The 14,222-nt window shown below is 46.5% G+C and overlaps 1 protein-coding gene across 1 annotated transcript in view; it reads right to left on the bottom strand.

The window, feature by feature from the left end:
* LOC147639753 (uncharacterized) overlaps positions 1 to 14,222 on the bottom strand; it is a 175,948-nt gene that overhangs the window by 161,280 nt on the left and 446 nt on the right. The window lies entirely within an intron of this gene.

Here is a 14,222-nt window from a genome sequence, read left to right on the forward strand (position 1 = left end):
ACCTTATTGGCCTTGGCTGCAACCCAATCTTTCTCTGATACGAGCTTATGATAGACCTGGTTAGCTGAAAGTGATATCAAGTCACCAAATTTACATAGTGCCCAATCAAGCCAAGGCTGATCTGCAGATGGCTGAGGCAATGGAGTAAAGGCTCAACTGCATGCATGATGTCAACCCATAGTGGCTGAAATGTCCGAGGAACCTTAAAGTGCTGCCGAATACGACGAAACGAATACGGCCTGTCACCACGACCAGGTATCACAGCATCTCGGATTCTAACCAAGCCCAACCTGACCATGCGGTTGAGTCGTATGCGTGAAGCATCTCTGTCTGGCCAAACAATGACACGCGACTCCACAAATGTTTCGAACTGCAAAGAGTTCAAAAGTAGTCTTTCATGACCAGGATCCCACCGAGTCAATAGTAGAACTTCATGCCAACAAAGGAGAATATGCGATAAAATATGAGATGCGCAAATACGAACAGGATGAGCCGCATTCACAATGTCCCACCATGAAGCCTGCACACGTGTCCGTCCATGTGACAATCCCTCCAACTCAATCAAGTCACGAGCCATGAATACCCAAGGCTGCTCCTGCAAACACATCTCCTGAAAAAGCGCCCACCTACGCGCCACCATATGCAAGCGGACATCTAGTAAAGCAGCCCCACCCATTCTTTTAGGCGTCGTAATGTGATTCCAAGCTATCCATGTTTGACCCATAATATTTCCTTGCCTCTTCCACAGCATAAACCGAATGGGAGCAACCAAACGGAGAAGAGATTTGTGCGTGCAAGGTAGCAAAGGCAAAAAATAGGAAATCATGCTAAGCATAATAACCTGAGCTACCTTAACCCTCACGTGCATAGGCCACCCTTGAGCTTTCCAATACACAAATTTATCCGAGATCCGAGCAGAAATCCAAGCAAGAAGCGCTTGGGGGTCCACATCCACACCCACCGGATACCCAAGATGACGAACAATGTCTCCTGTATGCACCACACGGCCTTGCCACCCTAATGCCTCAAGATCAAATTCCGTGCATACAATGAGGGCTGATTTTGTTGAATTTATTTTCAGCCCAGAAGCCAATGCAAAATTATTCCAAGCTTCCATTGCTATCTATATTGGCTTTTTCGGCCCTGAGAAACATAAAAGTGTCATCCGCAAGGGCTTGAGTAACCAATTGCTTGCCACGAGGGAGATGCAAACCAACCACTTCACCATGCGATGCCATAGCATCTAGGCGAGATAACATAGGATGAGTGGCAATGGCAAAGAAAAGAGGGCTAAGAGGACAGCCCTGCCGGAGAAAACGGGTAAGAGAAATACCATCCGAAAGTCCTCCATTGAGCATAATCCGCGTGATAGAGCCAGAGCCAAGTAAATGCACCAAATTAGCCATTTTGGGACCAAAGCCCATGGCTATCATTAACTGAGAAAGGAAAGACCAGCTTACATGATCAAAAGCTTTTTCAAGATCCAGCTGCACCATCACAATCTCTTGCTTCTTTGCCTTGGCATAATCCACTCCAATTTGAACATTAAGAATATTATGCAAAATATTCCTGCCATGCACAAATCCATATTGATATGGATGAATAAGAGTAGGAAGCACCTTCTACAAGCGATTGGCAAAAATCTTTGTAAAGATTTTACACATTATATCCATAAGTGAGATCGGGCGCCATTGAGCCAAAGAAGTAGGCAAAGGGACTTTGGGCAACAAACGAAGTATGCCCAACTTCCAATCGGCAGGCATATATCCCTCATCCCAAACCCTTTGACAAATAAGCGTCAAAGGCTCTGCGAGCTGATCAGCATATTTTCGGAAAAACTCATTTGTCAAACCATCCCAACCAAGGCTCTTTCCCATGGGAAGTTTGGAGAGAACAGCTTCCACTTCCCCTTGAGTAACAGGAGCATCAAGCTGAACCGCCACATCAGGGTCAACTTGATATCGTACTTCAGCAAACAATGACTCCCTTGCAGCCAGAACAGCCGGCGAGACATCCTCTCGAGGGGCAAGCAAATCTTCATAAAACCTGATGCAATGCTGAATAACCTCAGAAGGTTAAGTAACAAGGTTACCTTGGGCATCCATCAGCCTAACAATATTCTCACGCATATGTTTTTGATGCAACTTATCATAGAAGCGATGAGATTGACAGTTAGCATCCCGCAAAGCATCAAGACGTGCAAGTAGTTTAAAGCGAATATATTTTGCTTCCTGCACCCTAGATAGCTCCTTTTTCAGCCATTCTATGGCATCCACAACTTTAGCATCCATAGAGTCAGTAAACATGAACGCCTGCAAGCCCTTTAAAAGCGACTCAAGAAGAGCCACATAATGTTTTTGTATAGAGGCATTAGCAAGACCATAATGCCGCGCTAATTTCCGAGTGTTGGTAAGGAACACTGGCCAAGCATGATAATCTGGAACACAAGACTGTCCAGCTTACATGATCAAAATGGACGCTAATTTCCAGTGTTGGTAAGGAACACTGGACACTCTTGTGGAGAAATGTCGTATCAACTGACGCATATAAACATCAAAAACTTCATGCTCCAAAAAAGTGTGATTTAAGCGCAAAGGCAAGCGTCCCAACAAGCCTTTATATGCATCCACAGGATGATAGACCATTTCAAACACAAGCGGCCAATGATCCGAGAAAACCTGTTGCTGATCAACCATCATAGTAAGAACCTCTGGCAAAAAGAGATCTTGATGTAAAATATACATCCTATCCAATCTAGCATAAGTGCCCCAAAACTGTTGTGAGGCATAAGTGTAACCCCTTTTATCTGGATGCAACCAAGACCACATGTCTTGTTTTAGCGACCTTGCTGCAAAAGCTTCCCACGCCATTCTCTCCGGGCCATCCATTACAGAATGAGGCGACGTGGCTTGCTCCCTGGAGACACACATATTAAAGTCTCCCATCACAAAGCCAAGATGAGAGATTGAAAGAGCACACAAGTCATTCCACAGCAAACGGCGTGCACGAGCATTATTTGGAGCATACACCCCTAACAACCATAAAGGCGTATCATCCCAAACAATCTGTATCACTAGAAATCTTCCATGAACATCTTGAATCACAAGAGAAGGCTGAAACTGCGAACGAACAGCAAACATAACACCTGACTGCGAAGCAGGATGTCCGCTGTAGAAAACATGAAACCCCTTATATACATAGGCTTTGCCAGCCAACTTATGCTGCTTATGTTCAACTGCACACAAAACATCCCAACCATGACAAAAACTTGTACGCCAAAGCCTGAACTGCTTTTGGCGCAAAGAAATACCCTTTACATTCCATTGTACAATTTTCATAAGCCTTCCCAGAAAAGGAATCAACAAGGCCGTGTACTAGGCCCAGGACAATCTGCCAAATCACGAACCTTTTGAAGCATTGCATTTTTCGACATGGTATTTGTGATCTCAGACTGCCCTTGGAGTTCCCGAGCACGTGCCGAAGGGTAATGACCATCCCATGGCGAGATGACCTGACCCTTCGAAACAAACACAAGAGGCAATTGTTGTTGTGCTTCTTTTGTTAGGCGACTTCTAATAGGATAGCGTTCTACTCTATCCACCCCAAGAGCCCCTGTACCCTGAGAAAGTTGGACTCCCGGCCTCTCAATCCTGGTCTGTTGCTGGGCACCTGAACCCAAAGGGCGACGAGCATATGTATGTAAGGGCCCCTGATGAGTACGCAAAGGCCCCCGCCAAACAGCATCTGAGAAATCCCCCCGCGGGGCAACAAATCGTGTCTTTTTACCACGTACTTCCACCCATGGCTGCTCAACCTCATTCTGAACATCCACATGTACATCCATGTGCTGGGCATCACATAAAGGAGCATCATGCTCATCTTCCACCGGCAACTGCCCATCAACGATATCCTTGGTAGCAACAACTTGTTCTTTCTTAGGACATTCGGAGACAAAGTGGCCCATCTCACCACATTTGAAACAGTGGCCAGCAAATGTATCCCACCTCAATTCATACATTAAAGGTTGCAACCCAGCCATATTGACACGCAAATGTGTCGGCCTAAGTCTCCCAGTATCCCACAACATGCATAGACGATTTCAGTTTCTAGATGTCATTCGAGGCACCACCAAACATCACCGATACCTCGCATGAGACCTGGAAAAACACGCCAAAACATTGGTGGGAATTGTTTCACTTCAACCCAAACTGGGCAAGCCTGGCGCAACATATCTTGGTACTCTGCCACCATAGGCTTCCACGGAACCACATGAACCAACTGCCCATCCAAAAAGAGTGGCACCTGCTCCAAGACTGCCCTACGGGCTTCCAAAGTGCGAAAAAGTATTTCATAAAAGCCTCTCGGACCATCATAAATCTCCTCAAGTGCCTCAGGCAACACCAAGCGGCCCAACCATGCTCTAAGACGAGGCAACAACCACCCTTCCTTCCTACATCGCACATGGATGAAACCATCGCCCGTGTCTTGATCTTTTGATGGTGTGGGGACCAGGCAACATTGTTTCAGTATCAGGCTCACCAAGGCTAAACACTGATTCAGTCCTAGATGAAGATGCGCAGGTCCAAGGTACAGGAAAGTGCACAGGTACGAGGCCCAAGGAAAGGAACACAACAGATGGAAGAAATTCCCAAGAGGTTGGTTGGTGGTGTTCCACAAGACCCAAGAGGAATGGCAATCTTGTGAGTCGGGTGCCACTTGGGGCACACCAGGAAAGGATTTCAGGCAACAGTTCCAGGGAAGGATGATCCTCCAAGGGGTGGAGTGAGAGTGCCAAACTCAATACTCACAAAAAGAAGACCAGAGAAAGTGTTCAGGGACAAGGCATGAATGGAAAGGAGACCAGATCGAACAAATGGATAGATCTTCATCAAAGTTGGAGCAAGGTTGCATTCGTAAGTACGTACCTTATCATAAGGTACGTTTTAGTGTACAGTATTATACGGATCCGTACGTGGCTCCCCCCCCGCGCCCTGCGACTGACCTTTGGCCCAAGATCCTCCCGTAGTTACCGATTTTTCACCGCCCGGCGCCTACCTATAGCCGCTTATTTATCCACCTGTAGGCAATGCCGCCGAGGAAGCACCAAGGAGGGTCTTGAACCCAAGACCTCTTGGTCCTAGGCAAAAACCTTCACCACTTGAGCTATCATCTCATCGGCAAGTACATGGCAGTTTTTAAAGACCTTTTGGGCCAAAAAAAAAATCTAGACCGGCCGCCGTCGCCGATTTTAGCCGACTTATGCAAAGTGAAAACATAGCCATTCCTCTCATTGATACAAACATTGCAGTGAGAGATGATGATGATGAGGTGCCAGCCGCTACTGCGGTCACCGCCATTGCAGAGCCAGAGCTGAGAGTATGAGAGGGAAACATGTTGACAGATGGAGATCTCACTTTGGTAATTGTCTTGTTGTTGAATGTTCAAAAATGAATTGTTTTTTCTTTCATTTTTCTGTATACATATGTACACTATATAGTATATTTTTTATGTTTTTACGGACCTTACATATTTAACGTACCTCAAAAAATCTCAACCCGTACCTATATGCGTACCTTACCGTACCTTTCCACCTTGAGTTGGAGTGGATTTGGAGACCAGGCAGGGTTTTCATTGAAAAAGTTGGCACGAAGGGAAGGATGACAGGTTTAGGACTCCATGAATAGACAATGGGATGATGACAGTCATCCAAGAACAAAAGTTGGAATCCCGTCATCAAGTGTAGCAGAGGGGGATGTCATGTGCAAGACATGTGCAAGGCTGATCCCAAGCCTAATCCTGAAGGGCAACAAGATAAAGAATTAGGATAGAACCTGATCCAGAGCATTGGTTGCTGTTGTGGGCACGGAAGAACTGGTGGAGGACAAGGGAGAGCTGTTGGCCAACGCATACAAGATCTAAGACCAGTCGGCTGCAGCAACTCAAGGAATATATATATATACCTAGATGAATCCAGGAACATGCCCAAATTCACCTTTTAGGAACGTGCATGTTATATACTCATGGCAGTCAATCCACAAGACTATAACTATCAACTCCATTATGCATAGTATGGACTAGATATGTCATGTGCATGATCAATGCCATGTACTTTCTCAGGGCTAATCCAGAAGGGGGCAGCCAGTAAAAGACTATGAACCAGATAAGAACCAGAATTTAGGACCCTCAGGTGCAGAATCTGTGGTGGACTTGGAGCAGGGCATGGGGATCATGGAGGAGGATGCTGTCGGCTGGTTCCAGAGGGCTGTCGGCTAATTCCGGAGAGCCAAGGGGCTGGAGCGCATCAAGAAAAAACAAGGCGGCTGATAAAGGGGCTTGCGTTTTTGTATTATGCCAAGGCTGCTGGCCGACTGCTGGTCAGCCAGGTCTCTAAAGGATCAAAGGCCTATAAATAGGCACTCGTGCTCATTGTTCTAGCCATTCAACCCTCTAGGGGTTTGGGTCAGTAGGAGTCCCATAGGGGGACAGTTTTGGGTGTGATTCACCTTTTATTCAAGGCAGCCTAGGGCTGTGTGTAAGAGTACCTTTTTGTACTATAGCAATATATTGAATTTCCAGCATCTCTCTCTCTCTACTCTCTCTCTATATCTGCGTTTTGCATCAGCATGTTGCCAAGAGTGTTTAGGGCTGAAAGAAGACTCCCATGGCTTCCGCATGTTACATTGGTATCAGAGCATCACGCTTAGCAAAGCTAAACACTGACTCAGTCCCATATGATGGTGTACAGGTCCAAGGTACAGGAAAGTACACGGATACGAAGCCCAAGGCAAGGAACACAGAATCGGGAAGAGCTCCCAGGAGGTTTGTTGGTGGTGTTCCACAAAGCCAAAGGGGATGGCAGTCCTGTGAGCCAGATAGGTTCTCGGGCAGCGGTCCCAAGGGAGGTTTATCCTCCAAGGGTGATGTGAGGGTGCCAGACTCATTTCTCACGAATCAAGACCAAGACAGTGTTCAGAGTTAGGGCAGGAATGGATTGTGGACTAGATGGAACAGATGCATAGATCTTCGTTTGAGACAGAGTGGTTTGGAGAACACGCCGGGCTTTCAGAGAAAAAGGGTTGCCAAGGATGGATGGATGACAGAGGGACTTCGGGAAAAGGATTGGGATGATCACAGTCATCCAAGAGCAGGTTGGATTCCCGTCATCAAGTTTAGCAGAGGGGGATGTCATGTGCATGATCAATGCCATGTACCTTCTCAAGTTTTGATCCAGAGGAGGCAGCCAGATAAAGACTATGAACCAGCTAGGAGCACAAGAGGACAAAGGTGGATTCAGAGCAAGGCCTGGAGGAGCTTCATGACCATGCGTTAGGAGCCAAGACATGGGGTCGGCTGAACCAGAGAAAGACAGGAGCCGGCGCATGATGAGCAAGGGGAAAAACCCTGTCGGCTGCATGACTTGGTGTTGTCGGCTACACCAGAGGGGGCAAGGCGGCTGCAGGCGCTCCAAAGGACAAGGCGGCAGTGGCGACTAAGGATCGAAGAAGACCACCAGTCGGGCAGCGCTGAAAAGGGGCATTTAAAGCATATAAGACTGGCCGACCAGCAGTCAGCCAATACACCAAAGTGTCCAAGACTACTATAAAAGGAAGAGTGTGCTCATTATTAGAATCATTCTCTCCCCTATGGAGTGGATCGAGTATTAGGCTAGATTTTGGTGATGTTCACCTTTTATAAGGCAGCCTCTGGCTGTAGAACTAGAGTACCCTTTTTGTACTATATGAAATATACTGAATTTTCAACACATCTCTCTCTCTCTCTACTCTCTCTCCATATCTGCGTTTTCGCATCAGCATGTTGCCAGGAGTGTTTTGGGCTGAAAGAAGACTCCCAGAGCTTCCGCGTGTTACATTGGTATCAGAGCATCAGGCTCAGCAAAGCTAAACATTGACTTAGTCCCATATGATGGTGTACAGGTCCAAGGTACAGGAAAGTACACGGATACGAAGCCCAAGGCAAGGAACATAGAATCGGGAAGAGCTCCCAGGAGGTTTGTTGGTGGTGTTCCACAAAGCCAAAGGGGATGGCAGTCCTGTGAGCCAGATAGGTTCTCGGGCAGCGGTCCCAAGGGAGGTTTATCCTCCAAGGGTGATGTGAGGGTGCCAGACTCATTTCTCAGTAATCAAGACCAAGACAGTGTTCAGAGTCAGGGCAGGAATGGATTGTGGACTAGATGGAACAGATGCATAGATCTTCGTTTGCCAGGCTTTCAGAGAAAAAGGTTGCCGAGGATGGATGGATGACACGGGGACTTCAGGAAAAGGATTGGGATGATGACAGTCATCCAAGAGCAGGTTGGATTCCCGTCATCAAGTTTAGCAGAGGGGGATGTCATGTGCATGATCAATGCCATGTACTTTCTCAGGGCTAATCCAGAAGGGGGCAGCCAGTAAAAGACTGTGAACCAGATAAGAACCAGAATTTAGGACCCTCAGGTGCAGAATCTGTGGTGGACTTGGAGCAGGGCATGGGGATCATGGAGGAGGATGCTGTCGGCTGGATCCAGAGGGCTGTCGGCTAATTCCAGAGAGCCAAGGGGCTGGAGCGCATCAAGAAAAAACAAGGCGGCTGATAAAGGGGCTTGCGTTTTTGTATTTATGCCAAGGCTGCTGGCCGACTGCTGGTCGGCCAGCTCTCCAAGGGATCCAAGGCCTATAAATAGGCACTCATGCTCATTGTTCTAGCCATTCAACCCTCTAGGGGTTTGGATCAGTAGGAGTCCCATAGGGGAGGAGTTTTGGGTGTGATTCACCTTTTATTCAAGGCAGCCTAGGGCTGTGTGTAAGAGTACCTTTTTGTACTATAGCAATATACTGAATACAGCATCTCTCTCTCTCTACTCTCTCTCTATATCTGCGTTTTGCATCAGCATGTTGCCAAGAGTGTTTAGGGCAAAAAGAAGTCTCCCAGAGCTTCCGCGTGTTACATACTACAACATCCCCACTAACGTCATCACAAGACCTAGCTGACCGACAGTCGACCAGTCCACTACTAATTCAAAAGGCCAATTTAAGGCAACTGTGCTCATCGTTTTGATTCCTTCAATCCAGCCATGGATTGGTTCATAGACTAAGGGTAGTTAGGATATGGATAATCGGACATCTCCCGTGGGGAGAGTAAGGCCCTCAAAGCTTGTACATGATATTATTCTCCTTGGGTAATAAAATAGTCGGGGGGTGGGGGGAGTCAGCCCATTCTGGCCTCTATGCGGTGTCAGCTATGCACATCTCTCTTTTACAGTTTTGTGGATTAAGTGGCATATGTGTTGAGGTTGTGGCCATGTTTTAATGTTTTAATATGCATTGATGGTATCAACAACCCCGGGCACTAGAAGTTACATTGGTATCACAGCATAAGTTTCTTGGAAGCGAAGGCTTCCTTCTATCAATGAGGAAGAGAAAACATCTCAAGTGGGGACCACACTTACCATCATTGCTGTTTAGCATGGCCAGCCGCTTCATAGCCTATGAAGCAAGAGCATGAGCAGTAGACAGCTTGGTCTAACGATTTATCAATTCATAAAATTCATCTTGGAAGTATGGAGTTGGCTTTATGTGCCCGTGTTTAGCACTCTTTCCCCCGAAGACTAAGGCTTTTGACCATATAAATGGCTGCCTTTTGACACTTTGCCACGACACATTTGCCTAGGACTTAACACACACTTGGACTTCCCCAAGCACCTGATCTAATAGTCTAATAGGTGCCCGGTTGGCCAGTACAACATTATACAACTTGCAAAGATGGTTAGAAAGTACCTGTTTCCTCGAAAAATGCCACCACAAACAGCAAGGAACTTTGCTTTCCCATGAATTCCTGCACAAGTGTGCAATGAACTCCAAGAATAGATGATGAGCTACTGGAGACACCGCGCCTATAATCCCCAACAGTGGACGGAACACATCACATCCCAAAAGTCTCGAATAATGAACTCGGAATAGATCCAGTTCATAATCTCTCCTACACAAAAGATAACCATGTCCTGCTAGATGTCTAATGCTTGGAACACCAAATCACAGTCCCCATGCACCAGTAAAAGTGGAGCTGTAATCAGCCCCCTCTCCCGCCCACAAGCCTCCTCTGGCTGGAAGCACATGGGGGGGGGGGGGGACTGCATGTGTACTAGAGAAGTACACCATCTAGGTTCTCTTGAGCCGGAAGCGCCCTGGGAGCCCTAGAAGTGGTACTAGAATCTGTATCACTATCTTATGTCGCGTCATTGTCTTTTCTCTGAGATGAAGCCTTGCCCTTGGTCTTGTCCTTCTTCTTGGACGAACAATCCTTGGACAGATGTCCTCTCCTCCCGCAAGAGAAACAACGACTCCGACCTTTCTTCTGAACTGAGGAAAGTGCCTGGTCAGAACTGTGACTGACACCTTCAACTTACCCTGTGAAACGAGAACGGACAACTCCTCCAAAAGTAGGGAGCTAAGATCATCAAAATCCAACTGAGTGGATGTGACCTGGCACGGCAAAGATAGAGAAATCACATTATAGTCCAGAGGAAGCTTGGTAAAGATGAGAGCAACCAGCTGAGAAGAGGACAATGCAGCACCCATAGCCAATAACTGGTCATGGATAACCTTGGCCTTCATGAGGAACGACTGCATGGAACTGCCTTCAGGGAATGACAAACCGTAGAGCTGCCCTTGCAAGGTAACTGCCCTCATCAACGAATCTCGAGCAAAGAGATCCTCCAATTTAGACCATACCTGATGAGCACTGGTGAGAGTTTGCATGGCCGGTGAGACCTCCTCTGTGATGGTCCGCACAAGCACAGAATGCGCCTTGGAGTCCCAATTCTCCCAATCTTGTAATTCCGCAGCAAATTCTTCCTCCTGATCCTATGTCCACCTCCTAGAGTTTTGAGCATGCTTGGGCTTCCTTTCAGTGCCCTAAACAATATCCCACAAACCCTTGTGGATAAACCAGATCCGCATCTAAAGCTTCCAATGAGCATAGTTGGGTCCTTTCAACTTGTCATCCTTGTTCGTACAGGGGGGAGCCATATCCACAGCAACAAAGAACAAATCTCAGCTCTCAAACACTTCTCTCAAGTGCTTTCCAACGAAGCGAGGCTCCACAACCAATCAGCCCCCTCTCAAACCTGAGAGAGGAGGAGGCTGGACAGCAGCAAAACAGTCCAAGAAACCGCCGGGAACCTCCTACCGGAAGGGCAGGTACTCGTGGAGGAAGAAGGAAATGTACAGCCACTTGTTTGGCAACTCCACATGCAAGAGAACTCACCAAATCTGATGCCGGAGCAGAATTTGCAGCCAAAACTCCAACGCTTGCCTCTGTAGAAGAAAACGCAGCCAAGAACCAGGCCGGCTTGCCTCTATAGGAGAAAACGCAGCCAAGAATTGGCCGGCAGCAAGGGAAAGGCTGGCTGGACCAGAAAACGCAGCAGTGTATGAAAACGCAGCCGCTGTTTAGGACTGAACAGCAGCCAGGAGGAGGTAGGGCGGAAAACGCAAGGCACATATGAGAAGGTGGGCAGATTTGCAGAAGATGGAGCAGCCTGAACCTAAGTGAATGATACCATGATTGAGAATGCAGAGGCGGAAGCATAAACAAGACGAGAGAGAGTAGAGTGAGCTTTTCACCTTTTATATTAGCTTGAAGCTTTACAATGGCAATTGGCCAGCAAGAGAATGTTGAACTTGTGCAAGGGAATGGATGGAATAGTGAATAATCGGGGAACTCCTTATATAGTCCATGTGAGAGCTGGCCAACTGTCTCTAGGGCTTGCTGACTGGCACAAGACAAATAAATAGGAGAAAAATATATAAAATACCAAATAAATGGTACAACCCCAAAACACTCAGATGCATAAATTCTAACAATCTTGTACTTGAATTTCAGTTGTATTACTTCTTTCTTGTACATTATACAGAGTAGTCGTTAAGGACTTGTGTGTGGTATGTGTGATTTCGCCACGCTCTTCTATCTTTGGAAAACCCTAGCACATAGGCACAAGTGTTCTACAGCTGGTATCAGAGCCTAGGGAACCTGCAAATTTCTTTTCTTTTCTGGCACCCATGTGCATTGATTGCTTGGATAGGGCAAAGCACCTAGATTCCAAGAGTGCACAAGTTTGGGTTTGGGGGAAGTGAATATTTAGGTTCTCTTCAGTGCACATGGGTTAATTCGGGTATATTGTGCTTCGTTGCCCCACCAAACCCTTACCTCATCGCCCAGGGCTGAAATCCCTCATTCGGTCCTTGATCACTTGATATACCTAGATGAATCCAGGAACATGCCCAAATTCACCTTATAAGAAAGTGCAATTTATAACCTCATGGTATTCCTCATTCAGTCCTTGATCACTTGATATTTGTCATGGATTCACAACTCACTGATTTGCTTCTCAACATGAAGGCATCCATGGTCGCGCAAGCTGCTAAAATGGAGGCTATATATGCCCGTCTCGACAAGATGGAGTCAGCACCTCCAGCACCTAGTATTCCAAGTCTGGAATCTACAAGAGCCTGTGCTTCAGAGCAAATGTTGGACGATTCCAAGGACAAAGTAGCAAAACTTTTTGGAAAATAATTTTTCACTCCTTTGGATGCAGGCAAGGATGTGCTGCATGAGCTTCGCTCCCAGTCGTCTGACAATATTCTACACTTGCGCATAGTCGTCAAGTGACATCATTCGCATCACTGACAGTCTCTTTCATGGAGTCCCTCTCCACCAGATTCTCCACACATTTCTTGCTCGCCTTCACCGATTCGATGTCAAGGGACTATCGGTTTGTCACGTTCTTCCTCCATGCCTCGTGAGGAACAAGCTCAATTATTGAAGCTTCTAAAGCCTCCCAAGTTCAACGGGAAGATGGACGAAGAAGTTGCCGCCAATTGGACCCGCAAGATCGCTACCACATTGGCAAGTTGCAACAACATGTGGTTTAGATATTTTTAAACTCCATTTGGTGTGTATGGCTTTGACGGGGGCCGCTCTGTTGTGGTGAGAAGACCACCTTTGCCACCACTCAATGACTTGCTAGGATGACTACCACAAGGCAATCTTTAAGCAGTTTATTCCCATAGATTACCAGCATGAATTGAAGAAACAGTGGAAGTATTTTATGCATAAACATGGCAAATCAATATATATATATACCTAGATGAATCCAGGAACATGCCCAAATTCACCTTTTAGGAACGTGCATGTTATATACTCGTGGTAGTCAAATCAAAAACCAACTATCTCACTCGTTTCTGGAAGCTTTTGCTCATGCTCCCAAGGACCATTTAGCGGTCGGAGCAAGTTGTGCGATTGTGGATGGTTAGAGACCGTCTTTGCACATAGACATTCATGCACATCGGCCCAGATGTCCCCGACACATAGCATCACGACCCTCAGACAGATGCGGATCCAAGAGATTCTTCGACGTCATGATATGCTTCCATCGCAAAGGCTAGATATTCTCTTGGCCATCACATCCGTATTAGCTGAGGAGGGCATCATTATTAGTTGATCATGGCTAGTTTCTCCCATACGGGGTCACATGTTGATATCATATCTATTTATACTACCGATAGTTGTTTCTCCTTTTCTCCTAGTTACTTTTTCCATGGCTCAGTATATCCATGGTATCATTGTATCACTTATGGTCTCATAGACCTCTCGGGTCTTTTGTAGACGTCAATATTTTGTGTATACATAGAGAGATACATATGTATATGTATACACACATACACAGAGAGGTACAGAGAGAACGAACAGGCAGGTAGCCTAGTGGTGTGGGCTTGTAACTTGGGGAGGGGAGGTTCCAAGCTCAAAATCCCAGCAGGCCCCATTGGTATTGTTGGTATTGTGGCCACAAGTTGTAATGCCTTTGGCAGGAAGACCAAGATTGCAACTCCAGAAAAATCTCTAGACACAAGGGGAAAAAAGGGGAGAGAGAGAGGTATTAACGTCGGTAGAATGCAACACAAGGGCATATACGACCCTAACGGTGGGACTTGAGAGAGAGAGTGACACACACACACATACTCAAACTACAATTGCTAGAATTCATCTCTCAGCTTCACTTGCAAGTATATTCTTGTGCCTGGTGATAAAATTATAAAAATCCTTAACACGCTTAGACCTGTACATACAAAGCAATTAAGGACTGAAACAGCGACACTTGCGTGCTATTGGCACACGACTACGAATACGACTAAAGAGGTTGATAATGCAATGTAAAGGTCTTTAAG

The sequence above is a fragment of the Cibotium barometz genome, chromosome 3 (genome assembly GCF_041138505.1).
Source record: "Cibotium barometz isolate CiBa-2024 chromosome 3, ASM4113850v1, whole genome shotgun sequence".
NCBI lineage: Eukaryota > Viridiplantae > Streptophyta > Polypodiopsida > Cyatheales > Cibotiaceae > Cibotium > Cibotium barometz.